General features: G+C 37.6%; 1 protein-coding gene across 1 annotated transcript in view; it reads right to left on the reverse strand.

Moving 5' to 3' along the window:
- The window catches only part of LOC135213057 (26S proteasome regulatory subunit 8), a 102,283-nt gene that overhangs the window by 41,358 nt on the left and 36,963 nt on the right, over positions 1-23,962 (reverse strand). The gene's annotated exons all lie outside the window — the stretch shown is intronic.

Here is a 23,962-nt window from a genome sequence, read left to right on the forward strand (position 1 = left end):
AAGCTTGTCTGAAATAAAAAAATCATCCTGACTATCACTTTTGAGAGAGCTTAGGCAGGGATATGCAAAGTAAAACCTAAGAAAATCTTAAAATATAATGTTTACACCTAAAACACAAGAGGAAGAGTGACAATCTACCAAATTTTAAAAGCAAGGATCCTCAACAATAATTCGATATCATATACATGAGTAACTACAAGGATTCAATGATCAAAAGACTTTAATATACATAATGTACTTGATGGATGAAAGTACCTTTAAAAAATCTGAAACCCAAAGCACATATAATATGTTAAGAAGGGCCACTCATTATCAGAAGTTATCCCTCTTCTAAAGTTATCATATTTCCCAAATATAAATCATGATTTGAAGGATAATATTATGATAATTGATCATGTCTTTACTTTTTCTCAAGGAACAGCTATATTTTCTGAAATTTAAGAAGAAATAATATATTCCTGCCTGTCCATACCACTTAAGGATTATACAGTAGTAGTTAAATTAATGTATGTGTTATACACTAGTTAACTAAAGCCTGGACTTTAGCTCCTCAAACTACAGATCACCGCCAAGGCTCACAAAACTGCCAAATCTACAAATGCTCACTGTGCTACACACAATACATATTATATACATAAGGACAAGGACAAGACTACATAGAACAACTAATTACATGTATAACTAACACTGGGGAAAGCCCTATGACACAAGAATATCAAGTAGTACATAATTATACTTCTTACAAAATATGCAACTGCCATCATGCCCTTGACAATATAATTTGGTTCAAGGTTCTAGTATCACTGAGTTAAATGGTGATATCTACTTGTTTTTATTTCTGTATTTGAGTTTGTACTATTGATTATGACAAAAATAATTCTGACCCCTATGCAGACATATTTTTGATGGGTATTGAAGGATTTGGTGTTGTTTCAGGGGTGAAAAATCATCCAAGCTTTATGAAAGGAGAATTAATCACATGAAGGAGTAATCTAATCAATGCCTTTCATTTATTCAACATCAACTTAATAGCTTTCCATCAAATTTATTAACAAAGCACACAACTTCCTTACCAAAAAATTAAAAACTGACTGAGGGATAAAGTCCTGTCTTGTTCAAAACAACCTTATTATCATAAGCAAAAACATGTGCTGTTCCTTAGAATAGTTAGCAACCAACCATCTTCACCTTATCTACAAATAAGTTACACAATATGGCTTGATGAAGTCGAGTGGCTTCAATCCTATAAGTTCAATGCCTGGAGGATAAACACTGCTCATGTTGCGAACTTCATCCTGCAAATGGTTTTATTAAAATATGAATGTCATTAAAAATGAAGGGGAATGACCCAAAAACATATATTTTTTAATATATATTTACAGCAAAGGTTGATTCATGTCATCATAATAACTGCCAGCAACCTGGCAATGGTGAATTTCTCATAATTGCCAGCAACTGCGATGTTGAATTTCAAGATGTTACAAAGCTTGGGCTATATCTTATAGCAGCTCAAGTAGGGCTGGTCAAATAAGACATTCCATTTTCATAACTTATTTTCTCAAGACAAACTACAAGATATCTCATAAAACTTACACCCTTTTAAGGTAATAATATTAATTGGACAAAAAAAGTCATTGAGGAATAGAGTCAGAACACACCTCCCTGCTGGTCTAATACTTGGAAGGAAGAGATTAAGTAATACGTACTTATTAATAAAAGAAAAAGAGGTAGGTAGCAAGTCTCTCCCGGCCTAAGCTGCTGTCCTCAATAGTCGTCTAACAATTAGATACCAAACTTAGTGCTGAGGTTGACAGAGGTGCCCATCTGTCCCTCCGCATCAAGTTGGAGAGTCGGATGCTTTGTCCAGTTCTGAGCCAGAGAGAGAGAGAGAGAGGTGGGGGTTGGGGTTCATTTACTAAAAAAATAAAAAAATTGACAAAGATTTGGTATATATTTTCCTAAGCTAAATATTGATAATCGTAGATGGAGATGCCAGATGTACCTGGCGTCCCATCTCCAGCCATTTCCATGGCGATACGGCCCTGATGACGTCAGACACGCCCATACTACTTATGCCTTGGCCTGTTATCTAGAGGATGAGTATTTCAGTCTCCCACAGTGATTGTGTGTGTCAAATAAACTCGGCAGTGTATGCAATTTGAAGCTAATTGCATATAATAACATCATTGCCCTTACACTGTTTTATCTTGATTTGTTATCTTTTAGATGGACCAGTCAGCCACGCAGAGTGATAAAGATTATTGGAACATCTTTGTGAATTAAAAAAGAATTTTTTACATTGAGCTGGGGTTATTTATACTTTATTCACGTCATTAACTGGCATTCTTTTATTATGTAATAATATACAGACGAATGTACAGCGATCATCACAGCATTTGTTGATAATCCCTCTACATTGTACAGTGCTTGATTGAATGTCAAGAATTGTCCCGATATCCATTCGGAAGGGTGTCTTTGAACAGCATAGTCGAACTAATTACTTCCTCCACCAATGAGTAATAATCCTCATTTGATTTACGTGAAACTTCGTGGGAGGGGCTTCCCTTGTGTTCTTTCTAAATATTTTGAGAGGTGGAGGTCGATGAATAATAAATGTTTGGTTGTGTTTTATTGCACCGGCTCTCTCTCTCTCTCTCTCGCGAAACCTACATTTGCGTCTCAGAAGCCTGATCAGTGAATTAGTTATCTAGTTCGTGACAAATCAATATTTCGTCAAATGCATAACTCCATGATGCAATGATAAGCAGAATGACCTCGATGAGGTCATCCTCAGGCTGCAGGTTGAAACCATTTATAAGATCATTAACTCTCTCTCTCTCTCTGTGAGGCAGCAATTTGAAAACAAATGAAATAAAGGAAGATGAAGCAATAGATATTGATATGTCCAGCGGAAGAGAGGAAACTGGTGACTGAAAGATTTAAGTTAAACTTGGATTGTTTGTGGACTGGAATCCAAAGTTAGAAATGTATGACTGGACTGTTGAGCCAAATTTTCTTTCTTGAGGTTAGCTGTTTGTTAATACACGTGGTACACGGATTATGTTAAGGATGATAAGTTTGGAGAGCAGGGAGGACGACTGGTTGATGCAAAGATGATTCGGAAATGAGGAGGAGGAGATGAAGCCCTAGAAAGCGTGGATGGATGGATGGTGTCAAAGAACTGAGTGAGAGGGCCTGAATGTTCTGGATGCGCTAGGTAAATGGCGCAGTGTGTATAGGGAAGTTTGACAAGTTGCTGATGAGAAATCTTTGTTGATGTATGAAACGTCTAATGCTGCTGAAGATGTCTGCACAATGGGCTCATTATCAATGCAGCAGTTGAAGTACGATTGTGAGAGTGACTCGTGTTTTTTTTTCTCTAAAGAAAAAGAAAATTGTTTTAATGTTAAAAATAGGTATATATACTTAGACATAATCTATTTTTGTGTGTGTGTTTAGGCTATATTGGTGTAGAAGCTGTCGAATGCCCCAGTAACTTTGGAATACTGTTCTGCAAACATTGGGTCAAGATCTTTTCAGAGGGACTACATAAGGGGAATCCTTGTGCTTATAGAGGTTATGTACAACTCTCTCTCTCTCTCTTATACAATACAGATACGCACACACGGCTGAGTAAGACGTTGTTAATCGTTCTGTACATTTGTACTTTCATCTCCTGATATTCTGAATAGCGAACGGCATATATATATATATATATATATATATATATATATATATATATATATATATATATATATAGATATATGTATATATATATATATATATATATATATATATATATACATATATCTATATATATATATATATATATATATATATATATATATATATATAAATATATATATATATATAAATATATAAGGAAAAGATGAAAAGAAGCAATGAAAATCATAATGATCTTATCACCCATTTAATTTCTAGTAATTTTATACATGAATTGTTGATGGCCACTACCGTATATGATAAAAAGAACCTTAGAAGCTTCAGAATGATGCAGTGCCTCTCTTAAACGCCTCTCTCTGGTATGTTGTTTCCGAGTACTGCAGTGTTTCATCTGGTGGCGACACGTTGTCGTAAGTACAGATAGGGTGCATTTCGGTCCAGGGTCACTTGGTAGTCTGATGTGACCCGACTTTGTTATGCTCCTCTAAGTCCCGATTTTCTTCCGTCTTTCTTTTACTCTTTGTTTTCTCCTATATTGGATTTTTTAATTCTTTGAGACAGAATGTAGACGCCTATGATGTATATATAGAAACAGAAGATTAACAACACACATACATATATATAATTTATATATATATATATTATATATATATATATATATATATATATATATATATACAGTTTTGATGCTAAAATCAGCGAGAGGAACAGAGGTTCATTTATTACTAACAGACGGGCCCATTCATGCTCGTTCTGTTAATCGCATTGTGCCTCATTTCACTTACGTAAGTAGTTAATGCTTAGTTGTCAGTTGGCTGTGAAGGTTGGTTGGTTAAGGGAATTAGGGTAGGAACTTCATTCTAAAGTATATTTATTATCATTGTTCCCACTGAATATCCTAGGGTTAATTGTAGCCCATTTTCCAAACTCCCTATTCCCAGCTCCTTATTTAACATTGACCCGCTTGTTGTTTTATCTAAATAATCAGACCTATTCATCAATACAACACCCCTACCTTTATCTGGCTTTGTAATAACAATATTTCTGTAATTGCAAATGAGACCTTTCAAAATTTTAATCGTAGAAAGGAGGGTGACAATCAGTTAAATAAAGACAGAATCAATATTTCACGCAATCTTAAGAACGATGATAGTATTGTTATTACAAAGCCAGATAAAGGTAGGGGTGTTGTGTTGATGAATAGGTCTGATTATTTAGATAAAATGAACGAAATACTCTCTGACAATACAAAATTTAGGTTGTTAAATGTAGATATTGCGAGTCACATTTTGAAATTAGAAGACAAATTAAATAGGATGTTAAGAAGTTTGAGGGATAAGATTGGGGTAGCTACCTATAGTAATTTATTTGCTTCAGGTCAAAGCCCGGTTACATGTATGGTCTACCTAAGGTTCATAAAATAGGAAACCCATTGAGACCCATTATATCCTCAATTGGCACTTTTAGCTATTACTTGTCAAAGTTTCTGGTTCCAGTTTTTAAAACCTCTAACTTTCAGTGAGTTTAATGTCCCAAATTCTTCCAAGTTTGTCAAAGAATGTGTTCTTTCGATTTTAACCAAGATGCTGTAATGGCTAGTTTTGATGTAACCTCTCTTTTCACGAATATCCCATTAAAAGAAACTACTGACATTACTCTTAATAATGTATGTGAAAACCACATAACTTTTGGACTTTGTAAAGTAGATTTACGAAAATTATTACAATTGGCTACAACTGATGGCATTTTTACTTTTGATGGTAAATTATATAATCAAATAGATGGAGTTGCTATGGGAAATTCCCTTGGACCTGTATATGCAGATTGTTTCATGGGTTATTGTGAAAAGATTTGGATGTCTGAATGCCCTGTTGCTTTCAAACCCTTGTATTACCGTAGGTACGTGGATGACACTTTCCTTGTGTTTAAGGAACGTTCTCACGTGGATTTATTTTATGAATATTTTAATTCTCGTCATCCTAATATTACTTTTACTTGTGAGACAGAACAGGATATGCTGTCATTTTTAGATGTTCAGGTACACAGAAATAGAGGTAAATTTGAGACTTCCGTTTATAGGAAAAGTACTTTTACTGGCTTGGGATTAAATTATCTTAGTTTTTCACCAAAGTTGTTTAAAATTAATTCAATACGTACTATGATAAATAGAGCTTACAATGTCTGTTGGGATTTTAATTTATTTCATCAAGACATGGTCTTCCTCCAGAATTATTTTTCCGAAAATTCTTATCCCGTATTTGTCTTTTACAAAGTTCTGTCAAATTTTCTAGATGAGAAATTTTGTCCTCCCAGACCGGTGTACAGTACTGGTAGTAAAGATGTAAACAGTATATTAAATTGCCTTTCCTTGGTCATAGTCGCTACTTGGTACGAAAAAAATTACACAAGAAATACTTAAGCACAGTTTTCCTCAAGTTAGTTTCAGATTTGTTTTTACTAACCCTTTTACTGTAGGATCACTTTTGAGGGAGAAGCCTGCTCTTCTGTGGACCTTAATTCGAGTGTCGTTTACTTGTTACCTGTTCGCAGTGTGGTCTGCGATACGTGGGATCCAGTTCCCGCTGGTTTTAGACACAGAATTTTGGAACACAGAGGTCTTTCCGTTAGAACTAGGTTTCCTCTTTCTAAACCACCTTTTTCTGCCATAAGGGAACACAGTTTAGCACAGGACCATCCTTTCACTCACCTAGATTTTAGAGTACTGTCTTTTTGCTCAAATAGACTGGACCTTTTAATTTCAGAGTCGCTGTTTATTAAGAAAATGAAACCGGAATTGAACAACAACTCGTCCGTATTCAACTAGCTATCATATAGTTTCATAGTAGGTACAGAAAGTGGGTCGTTAGCCATTTTATTTTTGAGTGTAGTTTGTTTACCTTTCATATTATTTTCATTTTTATTTCTGTTTTTGTATGTTTTGCCTTTTGTTTTAGTTTTTTCGTAATTTTTAGTTTGTATGTGATGTTCGTTTTATTTTATGTTTTTACTGAAGCTTTTAATAAGACAATTCATTTTAATGTAATTTTTAGTGATTTCTCATCCTTGTCATTTTTTTCAGCCTGAAGATGAGGTTTTAAACCTCGAAAGCTCGTTTAATAAAGAATGTTCCCTGGTCTTGGCACTGTTATTTATCATCAAGCTATATATATATATATATATATATATATATATATATATATATATATATATATATATATATATATATATATATACATACATATAATTATGGGCCTTTAGCGATCGCAAGCGATCTCACCCCTGGGGCATCCTCGCCAATGGAGCGTCATAGAAATGGGGGTTTATTTTAGCCAGGGATGGACCCTTCCCCATTTCTCTGCTCCACCAGCTAGCCAAGAGAGATAGAATCTTCCCCCATGCCACACTGGGATCAAATATTTTGCACATACTGTATGAGGCATTGAACTTACGGGTTTTTACGCCACGCCAGAGGTTGCCACAGTGTGCCACGCCAGAGGTTGCCACAGAGTTTTATATGCAAGTATGGAGCCATTATGGCATTGCATAACCCATATTTTGCATATATGGAAGGCATTGAACTTACGGTTTTTTTACGCCACGCCAGAGGTTGCCACACCTGTTAAATGCAAGTAATGGAGCCATTATGCATTGCATAACCCATATTTTGCATATATGGAAGGCATTGAACTTACGGGTTTTTACGCCACGCCAGAGGTTGCCACAGTGTTATATGCAAGTAATGGAGCCATTATGCATTGCATAACCCATATTTTGCATATATGGAAGGCATTGAACTTACGGGTTTTTACGCCACGCCAGAGGTTGCCACAGAGTTATATGCAAGTAATGGAGCCATTATGCATTGCATAACCCATATTTTGCATATATGGAAGGCATTGAACTTACGGGTTTTTACGCCACGCCAGAGGTTGCCACAGTGTTATATACAAGTAATGGAGCCATTATGCATTGCATAACCCATATTTTCCATATATGGAAGGCAACTGAACTTACGGGTTTTTACGCCACGCAGAGGTTGCCAGTGTTATATGCAAGTAATGGAGCCATTATGCATTGCATAACCCATTTTTAAGAAATATGGAAGGCATTGAACTTACGGGTTCTTACGCCACGCCAGAGCTTGCCACTTTATATGCAAGTAATGGACCATTATGCATTGCATAACCCTATTTTGCATATTTGGAAGGCATTTGACTTAGGGTTTTTACGCCACGCCAGAGGGTTTCCAACAGGTGTTATATGCAAGTAATGGGCATTATGCATTGCATAACCCATATTTTGCATTAATACGGGCATTGAACTTACGGGTTTTTTTACGCCACCCAGACTTGCCACAGTGTTATATGCAAGTAATGGAGCCATTATTGCATTGCATCCCATATTTTGCATATATGGAAGGCATTGAACTTTAAAAACGGGGTTCTTTAACGCCACCCCAGAGGTTGCCACGGAGTTATGTGCAAGTAATTGGAGCCATTTTTATCTTTGCATAACCCATATTTTGCATTATAGGAGGCATTGAAACTTACGGGTTTCTTACGCCAACTCCAAGTTGCCACAGATTATGCAAGTAATGGGCCTTATGATTGCAAAACCCATATTTTGCATATATGGAAGCATTGACTTACGGTTTTCTTACGCCTACGCCAGAGGTTTTCCCCAGCGTTATGTGCAAGTAATGGGAGCCATTATGCATTGCATTAACCCATATTTTTTGCATTATAATGGAAGGCATTGAAACTTACGGGTTCTTACCACGCCCAGAGTTGCCCCAGAGTTATGTGCAGTAATGGAGTTATGCTTGCATAACCCATATTTTGCATAAAATAATGGGGGGAAAAAAAGCCCCATTGGGGGGAAAAAACTTACGGGTTCTTACTTCCACGCCAGAGGTTGCCACAGAGTATGTCAAGTAATGGAGCCTTATGCATGCATAACCCATATTTTTGCTATATGAAGGCATTACTTACGGGTTCTTAACGCCAGCAGAGGTTGCCACGATTTTTATGTGCAAAGTAATGGAGGGCCATTATGCATTCTAAACCCATATTTTGCATATATGGAAGGCATTGAACCTTACGGGTTCTTAGCCACGCCAGAGTTTTGCCACAGAGTATGTAAGTAATGGAGCCATTATGCATTGCATAACCCATATTTTGCATATATGGAAGGCATTGAACTTACGGGTTTCTTACGCCACGCCAGAGGTTTGCCACAGAGTTATGTGCAAGTAATGGAGCATTATGCATTGCATAACCCATTTTTGCATATATGGAAGGCATTGAACTTACGGGTTCTTACGCCACGCCAGAGTGCCACAGAGTTTTGGTTGGCAAGTAATGCCATTATGCATTGCTAACCCATATTTTTGCATATAGGAGGGCCTTGAAACTTACGGGTTTCTTAACGCCACGCCAGAGTTCCACAGAGTTTATGTGCAATAATGGAGCCATTATTCATTCATAACCCCATATTTTGCATATATGGAAGGCATTGAACTTAACGGGTTCTTACGCCACGGCCAGAGGTTGCCCACAATTTTTATTGTCAAGTTAATGGAGCCATTATGCATTGGCATCCCATATTTTGCATATATGGAAGGCATTGAACTTACGGGTTTCCTTAACGCCCGCCAGGGTTGCAGTTTTATGCAAGTAAGGGAGGCCAAAAAAATTATGCCTTTGCAAATCCATATTTTGCATATATGGAAGCATTTGAACTTACGGGTTCTTACGCCCGCCGAGGTTGCCACAGAGTTATAATGCAAGTAATGGAGGCCTTTATGCATTGCATAACCCATATTTTGCATTATGGAAGGCATTGAACTTACGTTCTTACGCCCCCAGAGGTTGCCACGGTTTTATGAAGTAATGGAGCCATTATGCATTGCCTAACCCCTATTTTTCATATATGGAAGCATTTGAACTTTACCGGTTCTTACGCCACGCAGGTTGCCGAGTTCTATGCAATATGGAGCATTATCATTGCATACCCTATTTTTGCTATATGGAAGGCATTGAACTTACGGGTTTCTTACGCCACCCGCCCAGAGGTTGCCACAGAGTTATGTGCAAGTAATGGAGGAGCCATTATGCATTGCATAACCCCATATTTTGCATATATGGAAGGCAATTGAACTTACGGGTTTATTACGCCCGCCGAGAAAGGTTGCCACAGAGTTTATGTGGCAAGTAATGGAGCCCAGTTATTGGCATTGCCATAACCCATATTTTGCATATATGGAAGGCATTTGAAACCTTACGGGTTCTTTTAACGCCACGCCCAGATGGTTGGCCACAGTGTTATGTGCAAGTAATGGAGCCATTATGCATTGCATAACCCATATTTTTGCATATATGGAAGGCATTGAACTTACGGGTTCTTCAACCACGCCAGAGGTTGCCACAGAGTTATATGCAAGTAATGGAGCCATTATGCATTGCATAACCCATATTTTGCATATATGGAAGGCATTGAACTTACGGGTTCTTACGCCACGCCAGAGGTTGCCACAGAGTTATATGCAAGTAATGGAGCCATTATGCATTGCATAACCCATATTTTGCATATATGGAAGGCATTGAACTTACGGGTTCTTACGCCACGCCAGAGGTTGCCACAGTGTCCATATGCAAAGTAAATGGAGCCATTATGCATTGCATAACCCATATTTTTGCAAAAAAAAAAAAATATATGGAAGGCATTGAACTTACGGGTTCTTACGCCACGCCAGAGGTTGCCACAGAGTTATATGCAAGTAATGGAGCCATTATGCATTGCATAACCCATATTTTGCATATATGGAAGGCATTGAACTTACGGGTTTGTTGCCACAGAGTATATGCAAGTAATGGAGCCATTATGCATTGCATAACCCATATTTTGCATATGTAGAAGGCCCTCCGAACACCTGTTGGCTCTCATCCTGACAGCTTGTCCTCCATCCTCCGAACAGCTGTTAGCTCTCATCCTGAGAGTAGGTCCTCCTTCCTCCGAATAACTGTTGGCTCTCATCCTGAGAGCTGTTCCTCCTTCCTCCGAATAACTGTTCGCTTTCATCCTGAGAGTTAGTCCTCCTGCCTTTGTTAGGAAGACGAGAGAATCACCAGGGAAGCCTGTTGAAAAGACCGATCACAACGCTTGTCTTCACAACTACAAAGAAAGAGCCCATGTGAATGCTTTCGACTGGTCTCCAGTTGATGATGCTGCGTCATGCTCCAGAGGCAGTGCGATTTTCTTGGCCCATTCGATGGTTTTGATTGCAGGATGGTGTGTAGGAGGTGGGGGGTGGGACCTCCTGTTTTTGCTGGTTGCTGCCGGGGGGAGCAGCAGTGAACACCCATCTTGCAGTCAATCCATCGAATGGGCCAAGAAGATCGCAATGCCTCTGGAACACGGTGCAGCAGCATCAGGTGGTGACGAGTCAAAATCCTTCACAATTTTGGTTAATCACAGGCTGTTTCTTCTGTTTGTTCCTTTCTAGTTTCCTTTAGTTTTCGGCCTCTTCGTTGTCCTTCCAGGTTTCTTCTTCTTTACTTTCATTGCCTTCTGAGGATCTTGAAACACTTCAGCTGCCAGGTCCTTGATGAACTCCCTGACTGTGTCGTATTCTCCTCTTTCATCAGCATCGCATAGGAGATCATTAGCATAGTTGACCTTCTGCATGATATCCATTCTGCGATGTCGCTCTTCTTCAGATCCTTGGCAGTATCAGGGTTTTTGAACTTCAGTGCCCGCTTCCTATAGGCCCACTTTATTGCCTTCAAATTAGCATCCTCTGCAATACCTAGGATGTAGTATGGGCAGCCATGACGTTGCATTCTTTGTAGGGTTTTGGCAGCTGCAACCAAATCTTCTTGATCATCTAATTTCTGAAGCTGCGTCATAGCTTCCCTGTGTCTGCCAAGCAACAAGAGGCATAATCCCAGTCTTAGCCTGTAGTCCTCGTGATTGTCGTCCATATCCAATACTCTGAGGAAACATTCACTTGCTTTTTCCAGCCGTCCAAGTTTACAGAACATGTTTCCTTTTACCTTGTTTTCTTCAACCATAGCATTATTCTTATTCTTTTCACTTGTCATAGAATTGTTTATCACGGATACTAGTCGTTCTTGTTCCTCTAATGTCTCATTCATTTGTTCATCCTCCTGTTGAAGCGACTGATCTGTGGTTTCCTGGATATGGACCTTCTTCTGATCGCCTAGATTTTTTTGAGTCTGATTACTGTGATATTTCTCTAGGTCATGATTTCTTTCTAGAGCAGACACTTCTCGCTGTGAGGCTTGCAATCTCTCCTCGAGATGTGTCGTCGCCTGGAGCAGCCTCTTTCTTTCGGCTTCGTGGGTCTTCACCTTCTCTTCAAGGTATCCACAATAGAAATCATTGTCCACGGCTTGGTTCTGGAGTTCTTCCAGTTTTCCTCGATGGTTTTCACATTCTCTCTTCTTCTGTGCGAGCTGTTCGTTTACAGTTTCAACTTCCTTGGCTTTCTGGATTAATTCGTCCTCCAACTCTTCTATTTTCTTCTTCAGAAGTTTATTTTCTTCTTCAGCACAGTCGCGATTTTTACCAAGCTTTTCGATGTTGTACTTTTCTTCAATGAAATCGTCGAGCAAATTTTGATTCCTTCTCATTTCAGCAGCTTCGTTAAAATTCATCTCTTCGAATTCATCTAGGAGGAAAAAGTACTCGTCCTTTGCGTCTTTCCATTCTTCCTTCAAAAGCGAGATCATTTCAGTAGCGCAATAAAGGTCGTCGTCGTCGTTGTTCCGTGCGGCAGCATCTTGACCAATCTTGGGAGCCTTCTGGCCTTCAATGTACTGATGTACGCGGCCAAAAAGTGCTCCCAGAACAAGAGCTACTGCGTGTTTACCAATAGATAATCCGAGGTTTCGGATCCAATTTCCATTTATAAAAGGTACCACTGATCCGGCAGGGATCAGAGCCAATAAGTTTTTCACAAAGTTAAATTTACCAAATGCCAACATGGTTACCTTTCTTTCCACCCGATCAAACGTTGGAAGTAGAAAACGCCACTAGAATTCCGGGAGTTCCCCAGATCCTCATTTTGGCTCCAAGGCCATTTTTCTTGCTTTGAGAGATTCGTCACGGAGCCTTCGGAAGGACTTGGAGTAACTGAAGGCTTCTGAAGACTTCGACGGCTCCAGAAACCATGCAAATGGAGACGGCTTTCAAAATGAATCAATAAATAATGTCTTCGTCGGGAAAGTAACTAAAAAGAGAGCTGGACATTTTAATATTTCAGTCACCAGATGAATGTTATGAAACAAAATAGATTTTAGAGAATTAAAATTAATAATTAAAAGAAATTTTTTCATAAGGTTTTTTTGATGAGAGAAGCGTAAAATTCTTTAGTACACACACACACACACACACACACACATATATATATATATATATATATATATATATATATATATATATATATATATATATATATATATATATGCGCATGTGTTTGCGCACATATCTGTACATATACATATATATACATACACACAAATATATATTTTTGTATATATGATAAAAGGCCCATAAAACACTTAATCATACGTTGCAACAATACATTTCAGATGTTTTCGTCTGTGTCTCTTTTCAATGGAAAACTCTATTTACCAGTGAACAGGGACACAGGCAGCGTCTGAAATGTTTGTTGCAATATATAATCGTGTTTTATGAGCCTTTTATCTTCATATTGTACTACTGCATTAGAGTAATCTATATATGTATATTATATTACAATAGTTGTTCTTACATAATAATGAAGCTATGCTGAATATCACCCTTCTGTATTTGGCATATATTGGCTGCTGATGAGCGCAGTCATATCGTCATTGTAAATGTGGAGTTATACCCTTTTTCTCACGCTTGTCTGTCCGTCCGCATTTTTTCGGGGGTTTTTTTTGTCCACTCTCAGATCTTAAAAACTATTGCGGCTAGAGGGCTGCAAATTTGTATGTTGATCATCCACCCTCCAGTCATCGAACATAACAAATTGCAGTCCTCTAACCTCAGTAGTTTTTATTTTTTTTTTAAATCTTCCTTGCGTTTCATTTTTAATTAATCAGAGCCAAACTTCTTTCTTTGTTCACTTTTTTTTTTTGCATTCCTCCATTTCGTCCCGTACATTGCCTCACTATTATCGTTACTATGCCAAGGGCTCCCTTTCCCCGTCTCCTTTTTGTGGGAGGATCTTCTCAGTTGTTTGTCATTGTCCTTTATCTTATCGTTTCCGTGTGCCACTTGTATTAACAAACAGCTAACCTCAAGAGCCCAGCCTTTTCTTGTAATTGCATTCAACATCCATTCTGTATAGAATTCCAGTCCACAAACAATCCAAGTTTAATTTAAATCTTTCACTCACCAGTTTCCACTCTTCCACTAGCCATATCAATTTCTATTGCTTCATCTTCCTTTATATCATTTGTTTTCAAATTGCTGCCTCACAGAGAGAGAGAGAGAGAGAGAGAGAGAGAGAGAGAGAGAGAGAGAGAGTTAATGATCTTATAAATGGTTTCAACCTGCAGCCTGAGGATGACCTCATCGAGGTCATTCTGCTTATCATTGCATCATGGAGGTATGCATTTTGACGAAATATTGATTTGTCACGAACTAGATAACTAATTCGCTGATCAGGCTTCTGAGACGCAAATGTAGGTTTCACGAGAGAGAGAGAGAGAGAGAGAGAGAGAGAGAGAGAGAGAGAGAGAGAGCCGGTGCAATAAAACACAACCAAACATTAATTATTCATCGACCTCCACCTCTCAAAATATTTAGAAAAAACACAAGGAAAGCCCCTCCCACGAAGTTTCACGTAAATCAAATGAGGATTATTACTCATTGGTGGAGGAAGTAATTAGTTCGGCTATGCTGTTCAAAGACACCCTTCCGAATGTTGGAAACAGAAACCAGTTGTTGTTAACAGAAACATTGTTAAAACAGAAACAAAAACACAAAAGTGAGATGTGGTGTTCAAAATGCTTTCCGTGGCCAGCTGCACAACGACGTAGACGATCTAGCAAACTTCCAGTACCACCCCTTTGGATGACTTCAAGCGGGATATTGTTCCAGGCTTCCATCAACACACTTTATGAAGATTGTAAGTTCTCTATAACTGAAGTTGATGTAGCAGTAAACTCCACGAGGTACAATCCATTACGTTGAGACCTGAACTTTTTGATGGCCATTCGTTAGGTTCAATTAAGCCAGGAATAATGGCTCTGAGCCAGGCAACAGCAACGGCGTGTAATATACGTAACTGTATATCTAGAATTCCTTGTTTTTTTTTTTTTTGTGGGGTACCCTGTATATTAAGGGAATGCGATATTTTTTACAGACAGGTAGGTGTTATCAGCGTGAGGGTAGGCTCTGGTCATACAGTAACCTTTACGAGAGAGAGAGACTATCTTTTTATTTCTTTCACTTTCAAAGGGAGGACCAAATTAGATAGTAAGAACGTTATGACTGAGATAGGTCTACGGTCATCACACTGTTCTAATAAATATAAACAGCCATAACTTCTTACTTACCAACAAGCGAATACTTGCATATCATACCTGTCAGCGTAGCATGCAGTACACTTCTTCACTGATGACCACAAGCTATCTACAGACACTTGAATAAAGCATCGTAAGAGCCTTCGAGTAAGAACGTCAATAACAGTTAACTAATCTTCCTTTTACTTGGTGCCACGATTTAAAACACACTCACTGTATCAGGACTGTGGTGAATTCCTCTCACACGATTTTATTTTCTAATGTTTTTGTGATTCGATTGTTTCCATGCTATTTGTCTTTTATTATAGTTATTAGTGTCTGTCTCATAAGAAATTATTGATTGATTTTCACTGCGTATTGCCGTCTGTCAGGTAATCGACAGACAGGAACTATGTTACTGTATTTGTATTCATGTGAAAACCAAACCAAAATGCATTCGCATGCCCATATGTTTTGCAAAGATATGTACGTCTACATTGCATGACATAATAAGGGTGAAAGAACCACATCTACTCGAGAATGACACTCTTAACATTATTTTATCTGATTTTGCTATGTTCTGGTACGTAGTATCTGTGGTGCGGTTAGCACCGAAAGGATGATTTTCACAAGACGAAGTCTTTTGACATAACGTCGGTAGACGTTTTAGTAACGAAGTATAATTACTGTTTTTAGTTATGATGATTCATTTGTCTTTATATATATGAAATTGTTCGGTGGTGAATGTATTGCGCATATTACGTATGGTAAGAGTTGGTGTCATAGGGTCTTGTTGTGCCTCTCGCCAGAGAAGCCATTAGGAGAGGTCAAGAGATCTGATGAAAGGGAAAGGGTAGGGTAGTTCGCCTCTGGTCGCTCCTTTGCGTGTCCCTCTAGGAGTGTGTATGCGTATGTGCGTAGCACACTGTATGGGCATGATATCGCCCAAAATTGTATTGACACACACCACCAATTAATTCACTACATTTAATAAATATCTTGAAGTTGCTCACTATTATATTTGGAATTTATTTTTGACAACGAACTTGATAATTATTGTAAAGTTTTTTATGTTCATGAAAACCTTGTACGTCAGTTCTACATTCGTGGTAATTGAATAACTTGTCTCTTTTCCCCAACAAAACCCGAATGCAGGACGGAACGGACAGCTTCTTGGCTCAACTTTTGAGGTGACTTGTTATCTAGTGTTGTGTAGTGATGTGTGTGTGGATTAGAAGGGCGATTGCCCTGATTTCTTTAATTTTTGGTTTTTCGTAATTTGTTTCATTTGAGTGCCATTGATTTACAATTCCCTTTGAGTGATTAATTTCATTTGTCACTTATATGTTATTACTCTTTGATAATGTTTTTAAGCTTTTTATGTTTATTAAAATTAATTTTAACTTTACATTTATCAAATGCGTTTCAATATCCCTCGATTTTATTTCATTTTTTCCTATGTTTCAGTTTTGCGGATGGTGAATATGAATTGATCTGATAAACCTTTATTGTGTTCATATTTTAAGGTTATGCAAATAACTTTTAGATACGAGATAACACAGCGGTCCTCTAAGGTCTGAAAATCAACCTGTGAGTACTCGCAACATTTAGAGAGAGAGAGAGAGAGGCGCGTACCTCTCGTCGTATCTCGTGTAGCGATTTATGATCTTGAGTTCATGTCTACAAGGACTGCTCAGTAAGTGAAAGTACTTAATTGTGGTACTATTCATTAATGATATTGGTGTGTTATGGTGTGTTATCCTCGTTAATAATGAATTGGGTCGAGAGATATCTCCCCGTAATTTAGAAACGCAAAGGGAGTTTGTGGAGTTGTTACGTAAGGCTTTAGCGGTTTTAGACCAAGTAACAACGTCAAGCATATAATACAGTCCACTATAAGTCCATCTTTTTCGCCACAAGGACACTGCAGACTCGAAAGGAGCACGGCCACTGCATATTTCATCTGCCCTATCAAAATGTGAGTAGAGCAAGTCTCTGCGTGTATGGGCAATACCCAAGTGGAGTAGTGGACTGTGGACTGGAGCCGCAGTGGAGCGGGCGCGGCGCTACTCCCGGCGGGACAAACCCAATGCCGGTCGCATACGTGTATGGCCACCTTTAGGAAATCCTTATTCTGTAGTATATCACCACACTTTAAAATCATCTGATTCAACGCTCCTAACTTCTGTGATATATCTGACGAAAGTGATGAAGAAAATAATTAATCTTTCTTATGGGGCCAGCAGGCGCCGTAGCACCAGCGTGGGAAATATGTTATTGTTTGTTTGTATGGTGTTTTTACGTTGCATGGAACCAGTGGTTATTCAGCAACGGGACCAACGGCTTTACGTGACTTCCGAACCACGTCGAGAGTGAACTTCTGTCACCAGAAATACACATCTGTCACTCCTCAATGGAATGGCCGAGAATCGAACCCGCGACCACCGAGGTGGGACGCTAATACCATACCAACCACGCCGCTGAGGCGATTGACCCCAGCTAGAGTGAATCACCTTTAGAATTATATATTAATGACGTCATTGGTGACCTATGAGTCTCTCTCTCTCTCTCTCTCAATGATCGCAAGGTTTTTTCTGATCTATACACGACGATGACAGGAAAACGTTCTGGACTACATTCCCCTGATTGATCGACTGATCGCAAAAAAAAAAACAAAAAACTAAACAACACGGCCATCTGCGCCGGATATAATCTTAACTTTAAATTATTTGAACTAAAAGAAGTTTTTTTATTTTTTTCGAGTAAATATTCCCTCAATCCATAAATACCTTACTTTTCCCATTTGATATCTCTGAAATTGTTACGACAAATCTGTGCATTAGTCAAAGGCGTAAAATTTATATGAGAGAGAGAGAGAGAGAGAGAGAGAGAGAGAGAGAGAGAGAGAGAGAGAGAGAGAATCATTAAAAAAACTATGTAGATTCGACCATTTGCGTGACTTCGAACCCTCCGTAAAAAAAAAAGGAAAAAAACAAAACCGAACTTGAACGACGCTCTGTCTAAACCCAGAAGACTGACCGATCTTTCGCCTTGGCAAATATAAAAGAAAATGTACTTTTTTAGGGGGTAAAAAACCTTGAACACCATCAATATACTTGAAATTCTTTTACCCATACAAATTACTGTCTAAACATTTAATTTCAGTCGTGTCAACAACTACGCTGCTTGACCTAAGTTTATGTCAACAGATATGTGTGTGCGTGTGTGTGTACGCGCAAGTATTTGAATAACCAAAATAAGATACCGTATTAATATAAAAGGATAACGCTAACAGACACAGAATATTGCTATTCAGGCACCTCTCCCTACAAAAACTATTGTCAGTAATTAACCTCTGATATGGCATAACCTTCAGGTCAACATGGCCAATCAGCAGCCATTTTGGAAGCCAGAAAATGGAACTCCCGCCGCCCCCGTTATTTATCATATTTGACCCACCCTTTTTCCAAAGCGCAACAACACCGCCAACAACAACCAACAACAACTAGAGAGGCAACATAGCCAACCTTAACCTTTCAACCTCCCAACAGTCCATTCATAAGACTCCATATCAGGTAATCAAATCTTGGTCCGCTTTATTCATATAATAAGCCATATCTCCATCCTCTAGATGTATATATTGCACGGCATATATGGAGAAAATAAAGCTCTCTCTCTCTCTCTCTGCCTCTGTAACAGCCTTTGTTGTACCGCTTCCTGGCTACAATCGTTGCTCTCAAAAAACTAATGCTGACTTGAATTCACAAAGTGCTATAATTTTTGGCTTTCTAATGATAACCTCGGTATTCTCATATAATTATTATAATAAACAATTAATGCAAAACAAGCGTTTATGTCATCTTCAACAGAGTATGATTAAAAAATAGTTTCAGGTGCACCGCCAGATACTAGAGCGAGTGTTAGCATTCTTTAATGAAATAATAAAAAATCATCTGTATATATATATATATATATATATATATATATATATATATATATATATATATATACGTATATATGAATAATACCACATCACCGTGATTTATATAAATCATTCGAGCTACAATGTCCTTTAATATCTAATTCGCTCTACCTCGGATATGATATATTTTCATACACACACACACACACACACACACACACACACACACACATATATAATATATATATATATATATATATATATATATATATATATATATATATATATATATAGAGAGAGACAGGGGAGGGGGGGGGCTCCTTGCGATTCAGTTACCGTGGGGTCAAAAACGAATTCTGATCAAAAATGCAATTAACACACGGAACATTAAAAGACGGTAAACAAGTAAAAAAAAAAAAAATGGAAAAAAAAAATGGGCGAAACAGAGACGAAAAAAAAATGGAAGGCAGAAAAGGAGAAAGAGCGAACCGACGACCCTTTCCGACATAACGTGAAAAGGGCGTGACGTTTCTTTCAGAAACTCGAGCAAAAAATAAAAAGACAACAACAAAAAACATGATTAAAATGTATTTTTTCAGAAATAATTTTCACAAGAAATTTATAATTGTTAACAAAAGTTCCCCTACTCAAATGATTTTTCAATGAATTCTTTAGTTCAATTGAACGTTGCAACAAGTATGCACACACAAATACAAACACACACACACGCAAGCACACACACAAGCAAATCCTTATAGTAATACCATCTATATCATCTTTTTTTCGTAACTAGAGTGAATGTCACTTTCAAATTATCACAAGAAATAGCAACGCTGTCAGCTCATACCGACACAACGAAATCAAGTTCAAAACCAAGAAGGCGTTCATTAGTCAGAAATCTTACGTCGACTTCCAGATCTCTTTTAAAAGATAGATTTAATGGCGAATAGACTCTGTTTGGAGGAAAACTAGATAGTTAAGCGTACGATGACGATGACTAGGACTATTATAACATACAAAGCTAAAGCATGAAAAGGGGTACTACAGACGTAGACTCAGACTGCTCTCCCTTATTATAAAATTATCGTCAGCAGTAGTGTCGTGTTATATATATATATATATATATATATATATATATATATATATAATATCAAATCAGGCGTTGACTGAAGGAAACAGGCCAATCTACATAGTTTTCTATTCATTGTCAACTCTTATACATAGGGCATTTTTTATTACATCAAACTGGCATTCCTTCAATCAGGAAATAAATTACCTATTAGGAATATTTTAAAAATATTGCTTCCCTCAAAAGCTATTTTTATAAGAGGCTTGCGGCGTTTCTTTAATAAAGCAGTCTTTTTAACATACGAAAACATTTATCACGGTACCAAAGTTAGTCATTAATGCAAAATTTCCATTTTTTACATGATGACTCCTTCAGAAAAAGGTTTACCCAGATTATGGAAAAACATTATGGTGCAGTCAGTATTAAACTAATACAAAAAAAAAAAAAAAATCCATTAACAATTGGGTCTTTCTTTAAATATAAAGATCGATTGAGTCCCATTCTTGACCTCAATGTAGTATATAAATATACTTGCCCAAAGTGTACTCTGGGACTACGTGGGATCTACGAAGAGGTTACTGAAGTCATCGGTTCTCATCGTGGAATATGTTTCCGAACAGGAAGTAGGCCTCTCCAACCCTGAACATTCAAATATCAGGAACCATGCAAAAATCTGCAAAACACAAATCGAAAGAGACGATTTTTTGCATTATAGGGCAAACACCAAACCCCCGAAGAATTACCCATTTTAGAGTCGTTACTCATTAAGCAGCTGGTTCCCCAGTTGAATACCCAACCCTCCTCCATCCAACTGTACCTTAGTTAACGTGTCTCCTTATTTGTTGTCTCCTATCATTCAGTCTTTCTCTCTCTTAACTTAAGGTTGGTTGGCGGTTCCAGCTTTTAAATAATAATTTTCTGTAATTGTATATTTTAGTAAATTTTAGTCTTTTTACGATTTTTTAAATTTTGATAAATTTAAGATTGTTTTATAATATTATTATTTTAATTAATTGACAGATTCCCAGAAGATGTAATAAATGTTATTACGAAACGTTGGAATAAAAACTATGTAGATTGGCCTGTTCCTTCAGTCAAACACCTGATTTGATGTATTCCTTGGTCGTCACCTGCCTGCCCTTTGGTTGTATATATATATATATATATATATATATATATATATATATATATATATATATATATATATATATTTTAATGCTATCGCTCCTTTCTTTGTTCAGTAACTACCAGACACACAAAATGAACATATATTCATGGAGACTTCAATGCTTCTCTCCAGTAAGTAGTTATCCATATTCCTGGAGACTTCAATGCTTCTCTTCAACAACGTAGTTAATCTGTGACCGATGGATACTTCAATGCTGCCTCCAATAAGTAGTGATCTACATCCCTGGAGGACTTCAATGCTGCATCCAGTTAAGTAGTGATCAGTGACTTGGAGACTTCAATGCTAGCCATCCAGTAAGTAGTGATCAGTGAACCTGGAGACTCTCAATGCTGCCTCCAGTAAGTAGTGATCACCGTGACCTGTAGACGTCAATGCTGCCTCCAAGTTAGTAAGTATAATCTGTGACCAGGAGACTTCAATGCTGCCTCCAGTAAGTAGTGATCTACATCCCTGGAGACTTCATGCTGCCTCCATTAATATAATCGTGACCTGGAGATTCATGCTGCCTCCAATAAGTAGTGATCTCCATCCCTGGAGACTTCAAGTGCCTCCATTAGTAGTATCTGTGACCTCAGACTTCAATGCTGCCTCCAGTAAGTAGTAATCTGCGACCTGGAGACTTCAACGCTGCCTCCAGTAAGTAGTAATCTGTGACCTGGAGACTTCAATGCTGCCTCCAGTAAGTAGTAATCTGTGACCTGGAGACTTCAACGCTGCCTCCAGTAAGTAGTAATCTGTGACCTGGAGACTTCAATGGCTGCTGCCTCCAGTAAGTAGATGATCTGTGACCTGGAGACTTCAACGCTGCCTCCAGTAAGTAGTGATTGCTTGACCTGGAGACTTCAACGCTGCCTCCAGTAAGTAGTGATCTGTGACCTGGAGACTTCAATGCTGCCTCCAGTAAGTAGTGATCTGTGACCTGGAGACTTCAATGCTGCCTCCAGTAAGTAGTGATCTGTGACCTGGAGACTTCAACGCTGCCTCCAGTAAGTAGTAATCTGTGACCTGGAGACTTCAATGCTGCCTCCAGGAAGTAGTTATCTCTGTCTTTGGAGACTTCACTGCTGCCTCCAGTACATAGCTATCCATATCCCTGGAGACTTCAATGATGCCTCCGGTAAGTAGTGATCAACATTCATGAAGGCTTCAATGATGCCTCCAGTAAGTAGCTATCTGTATTTCTGGAGACTTCAATGGTAGTTATCTACATTCGTGTAGACTTCAATTTTTCTCTCTAGTAAGGTGTTATCCATATTCCTTGAGAATGGGCCACAGTCAAGGCCTGAAAGTACTTAAGTTTTAGTAAAATACTATATTAATACTCACAATTAAACAATTTATACTCCGTAATCTTGTGGGTTTCTTTTTTCATTGTAATGAATTTTACAAGAATGGAAATTTCACCAAAATAGGACATACAGCTTCAATCAATCTGTATTGCTTGAGTCCTATAACAAAAGGTAATACGAAATTATGGTTGTGAAAAACACTGAACATGACAATTGTGTATTTCTACAGAGTTTTTAGATGGGTGCTATAAATTCATTTAATTAATAATTAAATTAGCAGATATAATTAGCAGTCACATCCAAATAACTTCAGAAGTCGAAATATTGTTTCATACAGCCATACAATTTTTAGAATTCGAAATTTGAACAGACCCATTAGTAGTTCCAGAAAAGCAGTGCATAGATTGAAAAAGTTAGCGACATATATGTGCAAAATGTGATTTTATGGAGATCTGTTAAATGCATAATTTAGACATATATTTATGTTATTGTTTAGAATGTTCTTTAGAACTCGCTCATGATTATTTAATATATTAAACTATAGTTTTTATTCTGGCTATTATTTTCCTTCGGAAACAGATAATAGTATTTTAATAACGGAATATAAAAAGAAGGCGGCAAAGGTAGGTTTTCTATAATTTCAATGTTATTTGGCGAACATGTTCTAATGATCTCTTATGATTATTCTTCTTAACACAGTAGAATGAAGAACCTACATCTGACTATTAATTTGATTATCGAATAGCTTAAGAGTATTTAGAAAAACAAAAAAAAGAGAAAGTAAAGGCAGGATTGCTATAGGTTAAGGGGCCTGACTGTGGATATTGTGACGTCACGCACCTAGCTGTTTAATCCTGTACCCCCTTTTAAGCTGCGCATGACAAGACCTTATCTAGACCTTGGTTCAACTAGACCGTATCACTCGGCACACCGAGCACTGGCTCAATTAAGACTTTTTTTTTCCCCCTTTTTTCTGTATTGCATTTGATTGTTTTCATATTTTATCATTACGTTCAATTTATTGTGAAATAACATTTTATTTTTTATGTGAATTGGTACTGCTTTTATGTACATATTATAGTAAAGATTTTGCTGCCTCTTCTTCTCTCCTCAACAATACCACGACGCACGATAACTTAAAATTGTTCATCCATTATTTCTAAAAGATATAAACCCTACCTCCCTCTACCTCAAGTAAGCTGTGTATCACCGCAATGACGAATGATTTTGATAATCATTTTGTGCTAAATTTTATTGTGCAAAAAGCTTTGTTTTCTTTCATTTACTATTTTG

Source organism: Macrobrachium nipponense, chromosome 42, assembly GCF_015104395.2.
Source record: "Macrobrachium nipponense isolate FS-2020 chromosome 42, ASM1510439v2, whole genome shotgun sequence".
NCBI classification, from domain to species: domain Eukaryota; kingdom Metazoa; phylum Arthropoda; class Malacostraca; order Decapoda; family Palaemonidae; genus Macrobrachium; species Macrobrachium nipponense.